This window comes from Peromyscus eremicus, chromosome 1 (genome assembly GCF_949786415.1).
Source record: "Peromyscus eremicus chromosome 1, PerEre_H2_v1, whole genome shotgun sequence".
Taxonomy (NCBI): Eukaryota; Metazoa; Chordata; class Mammalia; order Rodentia; family Cricetidae; genus Peromyscus; species Peromyscus eremicus.
In genome coordinates this window covers 76,271,097-76,279,273 of record NC_081416.1, presented here as the reverse complement: position 1 = coordinate 76,279,273, position 8,177 = coordinate 76,271,097, and positions in this window count along the sequence as shown.

Sequence of the window (8,177 nt, the reverse complement as noted above, 5' to 3'; positions counted from 1 at the left end):
GAGCAGGGAGAAATAAGGACTATGTAGATAGAAAATATAGAAAGGAGAGAGACAGTTAAACAAACAAACAAACAAACAAACAAACAAACAAAAAACCCCACAGGATAGCCTTGGGAGGGCCTGCGTCAAAACCTACCAGTCCTTCTGTCTCTACTAATGGGCTTCTAAAGGAATGCCAAGGGGTGGAACAAAAGACCTCCCCCCAGCACAGCCAAGTGCAGACCATTCCAGATACCTGGTGACTGTGCATGTTGTCAAGCCATCCCCTAACGCAGCCCTGCTGTGTAAAGCAAGCTCAGATCTCACTAGGAAGCTTTTGTGGGTCCCCACAGGGTATCAGTTATGTCAGGTAAGTCAAAGCGGGAGAACTGCCAGCCTGAAGGGTGATGGTCTGGTGTCAGGTGGAGCCCAGGGGGAGGAAGGGTTGACTTAGTTCCCCTTCCTGTTGCTGTGTTTGCTGTGATAAAAACAACCTGGTCAAAGTAGGTTGGCTCGGAGTTCTAGGTTACAGTCTGTCACAGCAGGGGAGTCACAGGGGCAGGAGCTTGAAGTGCTTGAGAGCAGAGAGCAATGAATGAATGCATCCATGCTAGTGTTTGGTTTGCTTTCTCTGCTCTTAGACAATGCCCAGGGAATGATGCCACCCACGGTGGGCTGGTCCTCAGTTAACGTAATCATGGTAATTATTAACAGAAATATTCATGGGCAAACCCAATCTAGACAATCCTTGATTGTGATTCCCTTCCTAGGTGATACCAGATGGTACCAAATTAAAGTCAAAACTAACCATCACACCTGGTTCCTCGTAAGGATGTGCGTGAACTCCAAAGGGAGCTGGCCTAGTGCTGCCACCTGCTGGGAGGCTAGGCTCTGGTCAGCAAGCCACAGTAGAGATTCAACTCTCCTGCTTTTCTTTTCAGCATTGGGGGCTTGAGTTTTGGCTGGAGGACCTTAGACAATCTGGAATGGCAGCTCTTTTTTTTATGTTGGCCTTTAAAGGTGTGTGTGTGTGTGTGGAAGTCAGAGGAAAAGCTGCAGGAATTGTTGTTCTCCTCCCCATGTTGGTCCCAGGGGTCACACTCAGGTTGTCAGGTCTGGTACCTCTATCCACTGAGCCATCTCACCTGCCTATAAGAACTTTTTCCAGATACAGCTGAAGGCGGACATGGTGGCACATGCCTTTAATCCCAGCACTTGGAAAGCAGGGGTCCCAAGGTCAGCCAGGGCTACATAGTGAGCCCCTGTCTCAAAGGAAAATAAAAAAATAAATAAATAAGTTCCAGCTGGAAACTGTCAGAGGCTGTAAGCCAGTGGGTCAAGACTTCTTTGAGAGTCAAATGATCTTTACACAGGGGTCACCTAAGACCACTGGAAAACACAGTTTTATCTATAATATCTATTAACGTTATAATTCATAACAGTAGCAAAATTACATTTATGAAGTAGCAATAAAGATAATTTTATGGTTGAGGTCACCACAACATGAGGAACTGTATTAAAGGGTCACAGCATTAGGAAGGTTGAGAACCACTGCCATAAGGCTTCTGTCTGACCTTGAGTGATAAACATCACCTCAGGAGGATAAAAACAGTAAGGTTCCTTCGTCTGACACGCCGTCTGGTTGTCAAAAATATGATCTGGTAAGAAGGTCCACAAGCAGTGCCAGAGGGTAGCTCTTGCCAGAAATCATCAATTTCTTTACAATTTTCCCCCAGTCAAACCAGGGCATGTAGGAACTTTTGTTTGTTCGGGTCTGTGAGACTGACTAGCTGCCTCAAACCTCATTACTGTCAATATGATCTCGAACCAACACTATTAACCATTAATTAAGAACAGGTAAGTTTTAGCTTAAAGAATGAAGCAGAGGTGGACATTAGTGTTGCACATCTATGATCCCAGTACTTGTGAAATGAAGGCAAGAGGCAGTTCTGGGCAAGCCTGAGCTCTCTCTACAGAGAGAGGCTCTGAAACCTTTAAACACTTTTAAAAAATGTATGTTGTGGGGCTGGGGTCAGGGGAGATGGCTCCGTAGTAAAGAGTTTGTACTGCTCTTGCAGAGGACCTGGTTTGGTTCCCAGCAGCCATGTCAGGTAGCACAAACCTGCCTGTAACTGCAGCACCAGGCAGGGGTGAAGTGGGGGTCTGAACTCCTGGCCTCCTTGAGCATCTTCATGAACATGTACATAAACACACCCACACTAAGAATAAACCTGAAAATCTGGGTGTGGTGGTGTACACCTTTAACCCCACCACTTGGGAGGAAGAGGCAGGTGGCTCTCCATGAATCTGAGGCCAGCCTGATCTACATAACCAAGACAGCCAAGACTATAGAGTGAGACCTGTCTCAAAAACCAAAAATAAACGTTTAAAAAAAATGAAAATGGTCTTAGTTGGAAACTTAAGGCCAATTTTATTATAATTGTCAGGCAGACTCCAGGTTGGCTCATAAGGAAGTACGTTATGTGCATGCCTTGGCTGTTGTTGGTTGGTCTTTGGTCTTTTGGGGGGGCCTGCCACCCAGCTCCCAAATAAATCATTCACAGAGGCTTATTCTTAATTATGAATGCCCAGCCTTATCTTGACTTAGTTTCTAGCCAGCTTTCCTTATCTTAAATTATCCCATCTACCTTTTGCCTCTGGGCTTTTCCCATTCTCTTACTTCAGTAAATCTTACTATTACTCCATGGCCTGATAGTTGTTAGTTGGGTGGCTGGCCTCTGATGTCCTTCTTTTTCTCCTTCTCTGGCTGCTAGATCTCTCCTGTTCTCCCAAACTTCTTCTTCTATATATTCTCTCTGCCTGCCAGCCCTGCCTATCCTTTCTCCTGTCTTGCAATTGGCCAGTTCTTTATTAGACCACTGTTGGGATCAGAATGGCTCTGACCCCTCTAAGATTGCCCCCACCTCCCCTGTTCTGAGTGTGCCGAGGTCAGGCTGTTCTGCGGATGTTTTGCTGTTTGGTATATCTCGTGGTTTGACAGCTGTGGCTTCCTGGGGCATGATGACCATTCCTTGACCCTGGGTGCTTGATAAACAATTTTGTTTGTTCCTCCTGAAAGGGTATATAAGATGGGGAAGAAAGAATAAAGCTAGTCCTGATGCTTGCAACTTGACTGGTGTGTGCTGTGTTCATCCCAACTTCCCTTGCCAGGTTTTAGGCCCAATTGCTGTGCAGGCATGGCAGACCACCAGGTGTTTTAGACAGGCACAGTAACACAGCTTCACAGAGTTAAACAAATGCAACGTAAACAAAAGTAACACACCTTAAAATATTCTACTACACTTGGCAACTGGTTTGAGCCAATTTCCTCCACCCTATGGGCCTGTCCTACTACAATGAGGAATTTAAATGCCCCATCCCAGGACCAACAAAATGTATAGTTGCTAAAATACTTATTAAAAGAACATTAGCTGCACAATTATTGCAAATATTAAAGATACAAATAGAATGGCTCCTGAGACAAAGAATAAGTCAAGGGAAAAGGCCCTTCCTCAGGGAAAAGGAGGGGGGAGTGTTTAATCAAGAAAAAAAGATTTTCTTGATAGAAGGGAAAGTGTTTAATCAAGGCCTACAAATAAAAGGGTCCCATAAATAAAAAATAGAGGAAAGAAAAAAGCCCTCTTCCTAGTAGGAATAGAGAAAGGGGAAAGGCTCTGATAAAAAGAAGAAATTCATGTCAGCTGGAACACAGCGCTCTCTGGCTGCACACTGCCTGTCAGCTCTGTCAGCCAAGGGCACACCAGCACAGAGCAGCATCACCTGAACTGTCAAAAATGGCAGGCAGGGCTCCACTGCGGCAGCATCAATGAGCTAGCATGGCCCAGCACTTAGAAATTTTTGTTTGTTTACTTAATTATGGTTTAAAGGCTTTTTGTTTTTCCCTCAGTGGGAATAATTCAATATCAATGGTCCCTTAATGGGAGAAAAAATTAAAACAAGCCCAACCACTAGCACAAAAACAATCACAACCAGGGAATAAAATACTGAATCAATGCTATTTAAATTTCTAGAGATATCCCAGGCCCAGAACCAGGGCTATGAGTTAGCCCACCCCAACATCCGCCTCATCGATGGACTGCTGGAGCATGGGAAGGGGCTGGACCTGAATATCTAAAGCTACAGGATCTCCATGACACAAGGCAACAACAGGATATCCAAAAGGAGGGCCCAGTATTAAGGGTGCAGCAGAAGCCAGAGGCCTTGAACCAGACCAACGACTCATTTTAATAAACACAAGTAAAGATGTATAGACTAAAGGGTATGCTGTGTGGCTCACTGTGTCTGTCACACCACAGCTTCCATGCTGAGACTTCGGGTTTTTTGTATATTAGTTAGGTTTTTTTTGTTTGGTTTGGTTTTTTGTTTTCTTTTAAAATTTATTTTATTTTGTGGGGGAGTAGGTGGCAAAGGCAGAGGAAATGAAGGGTTGAGATAATGGGATTGGGATGCATGATGTGAAATCCACAAAGAATTAATTTAAAACAAAGTTAAAAAAAATTCCCAGAGGAACTAGTCATTCAGTATATGGAGGATGTTATCTTCTCTTGATTGTTTGATTGATACTTAAATGAATGCTTAATTTTTATGGTAAATAAACTAAAAAAAACCAAAATTCATAATTTTGAACCATATCATTGGGTATGTTCTTGTCTGTTTATCATGACTGAGGACTTGGCTCTGCTCTTTAAGTTGCTTTCTGGAGACTCTTTGCTTAAATTCTAAAAAAAAGTAGCACCTGAAACAGAATGGGTTATTAGCTTACTAAATAATATGGATGCTAAGGCAAAAACTCATAGAAATAATCTCTTGCTGACAAAGAGCCTACAAAAATTATTTTTCCACTAAAAAACGCAGGTAGATTGTTCTACACAGTGAATGATTGACAGGTCACATTAATGTGTTACTTGGGATCTATAAAAAGGGATCCTCTTTTTAAGACTTTATAAAAATACTCCTTGGGTATTTTTAAAGTTACCTCTTAAAATCCTATAGACATTGGTTTTAATGCTTTTATAGATGACTATGTAGAGAGAAGCTGATGATAGAATTGCTCAATTATATATATGTGCATATATATATATATATATATATATGATCTGGCTGCAGAAGCCAGCCCTTCGCTTTTATTTTATTTTTATGTATTTTTTATTTAAAAAAAAGATTTCCTTTCCTTTTACATACCAAACTCTGTTCCCCCTCCCTCCTCTTCTCCCACTTCCCCCACCTACCCCCATCCCCTCCTCATAGAGAGTTACTCCCATATCTTAAAGGTAAAGCAGCTCCAATATGTAGGACAGGAGGTTTTGGAAGTTCTGGAAAGAAAATATAATTGTTATTAATGATGAGAGGCCAAAGCTAAAATTACAGGTAAATAGCATTGAGATTGAAGGTTTAATGGACACTGAAGCTGATGTATCTATAACATCTCAAGAATCTTAGAATCCCAATGGCTTTTACAAAAAGTCTCCACTTAGTTTTTAGGCATTGGAATATTATCTCAGGTGAAACAAAGTATGGAGTGGATTAAATGTATAGGATCTAAAGGACAAGTAGGGATATTAAAGCCTTATGTGGCTGATACAGCCATGACTTTATGGGGGAGAAATTTGTTACAACAATGGGGAGCTCAAATTAATATTTCTACAAGTTAAGAAACAGCTCACAGCCAGGTGGTGGTGGTGCATGCCTTTAGTTCTAGCACTGAGGAGGCAGAGGCAGGCAGATCGTGGTGAGTTCAAGACTAGCCTGGTCTACAGAGTGAGTTCCAGGACAGCTAGGACTGTCACACAGAGAAACCCTGTCTCTAAAATCAACAACAACAACAACAAAAAAAATTAGCTCATAAAATGTTGTTAAAAGTAGATACATTCCTGGAAAAGGTATTGGAAAAAAATAATCAAGGAAAATCACAGGCTATACATGTTGTCCAACAACAGGACAAAATAGGAATTGGCTATCCAAATTTGTAATAAAGGCCACTGCCAGTAACTCAATTGTTCTGCCTTTAAAGTGGCTAACTAATATGCTTGTATGAGTAGGGCAGTGGCCCTTAACTAAAGAAAAATTATAGGTACTTGTTCTTTTAGTGGTTACCAAAAGAACAGTTAGATACTAACTAAACATTGAGGAAACAACTAGTCCTTGGAATTTTCTTGTATTTGTAATAAAAAAGAAAACTGGAAAATGGAGAATGTTAACTGATTTGAGAGCTGTAAGTAAAGTAATTCAACCTTTGGGATCTTTACAGTCTGGAATTCTTTTACCATCTTTATTACCCAAAGACAACTATTATGTTATTGATTTGTTTCTTCACTATCCCTTTACAAGAACAAAATAGAGAAAAATTTGTGTTTACAGTCCCTATTTATGTTGTGGGATATTTGTACACTGTGTGAAAATATTTTGCTGTGATTGGTCTAATAAAAAGCTGAATAGCTAATAGCTAGGCAGGAGGTATAGATGGGACCTCTGGGCAGAGAAAAGTAGGAGGAGATAATCAGGGCACAGAGGAGACACCAGTGAGACGTGAAAGGAATCAGACATACAGAATGAAAGAAAGGTAAAAAGCCACATGGTAAAATATAGATTAATAAAAGCAGGTTGATTTAAATTATAAATGTTAGTGGAACAAGCCTAAGCTAAGGTCAAGCATTCAAAAATAGTAAGTCTCCCTGTCATTATTTGTGAGCTGGCAGCCCAAAGAAAAAATCTGATTACATACTTATAATAATGCCCAACCTATAAAGAGTTATCAATGGAAAAATCCTTCCTCAAGGAATGTTAAACAGTCCAACATTAGGTCAATATTTTGTGCACCAACCACTGGAAGTGGTTTGTAAACAATTTCCTCAATGCATTATTTGCTGTATATAGATGATATTTTATTATGCTTCTGACAGATACCTTAGAAAGAATGTTTAATGTAGTACAAGAAATTTTACCTTGTTGGGGATTACAAATTGCTCCTGAAAAAATACAAAGAGGATATTCTCTTAATTATTTAAGATTTAAATTAAGTAAACAGGGAATCCATCCACAAAAGGTACAGATTAGAAGAGATCAATGTACTCTTAATGATTTTCAAAAATTATTGGGTGACATTAACTGGTTGCAGCCTACCATGGAGTTATCTACTCAAGAGTTAAGTGTAGCCGAATGTTTTTTTCAGGTCCCGCCCAGCCCTGTGGTCCTGCAGCTGCTTATCAAATAATCATTCAGAGTCTTAATATTATTTACAAACTGTATGGCCTATAGCAGGCTTCTTGATATCTAGCTCTTAAAACTTCTTTTTAATATATCTTATTTTTTTTAAGATTTTATTTATTTATTATGTGCACAGTGTTCTGTCTGCATGCATGCCTGCAGGCCAGAAGAAGGCACCAGATGTCATTACAGGTGGTTGTGAGCCACCATGTGGTTGCTGGGAATTGAACTCAGGACCTCTGGAAGAGGAGCCAGTGCTCTTAACCTCTGAGCCATCTCTCCAGCCCTAGCTCTTATAACTTAACTCAACCCATAACTATTAATCTATGTATCACCACGTGTTCCATGGCTTTATATGAGTCCCATTACATGTTTTTCCTTCAGTAGCTGGCTTGTGTCTCTCTAGCCTCTGCCTTTCTCTTTCCTGTCTCTCTCCTTGGATTTCCCACCTGCTCTAAGCTGCTTTGCCATAGGCCAAAACAGCTTATTTATTAACCAATGGGAACAATATATATTCACAGCATACAGAAAGACATCCCCCAGCAGATGGGCAACCCTGATTCTTCTCAAATGATTTATGATTGACAACAAGAAATTAAGAAAACTCTTTCAAAAAGCTTACCTGATGTGACAGAAATGGATGTTATGGAAAGTCTGGCAGATAAGTTAGCCTCTTTCGATCCTGTATATCACTTTTACAGATTTCTTGTTCTAGCAATTGTTATCCTTGTTCTAGCAGTAATAACTTTATTGGCTTTAAAATGTATTTGGGCTTATTTGCATAAGATTGTAAAACAAAACCATAGTGAAAAGGCTGTATTTGCTGTAAGCCTCCATAATCTTCAACATAATTCATTATAGCCTAAACAGAGGGGGAGATGTATCGGGGAATCCTTCAGTGCATTGCAGCTGGCTTGAATTCCTGAGTGTTAGCCCCTGGGCTTTGAACTGTCTTTCTACCGTTTGTTACTGAT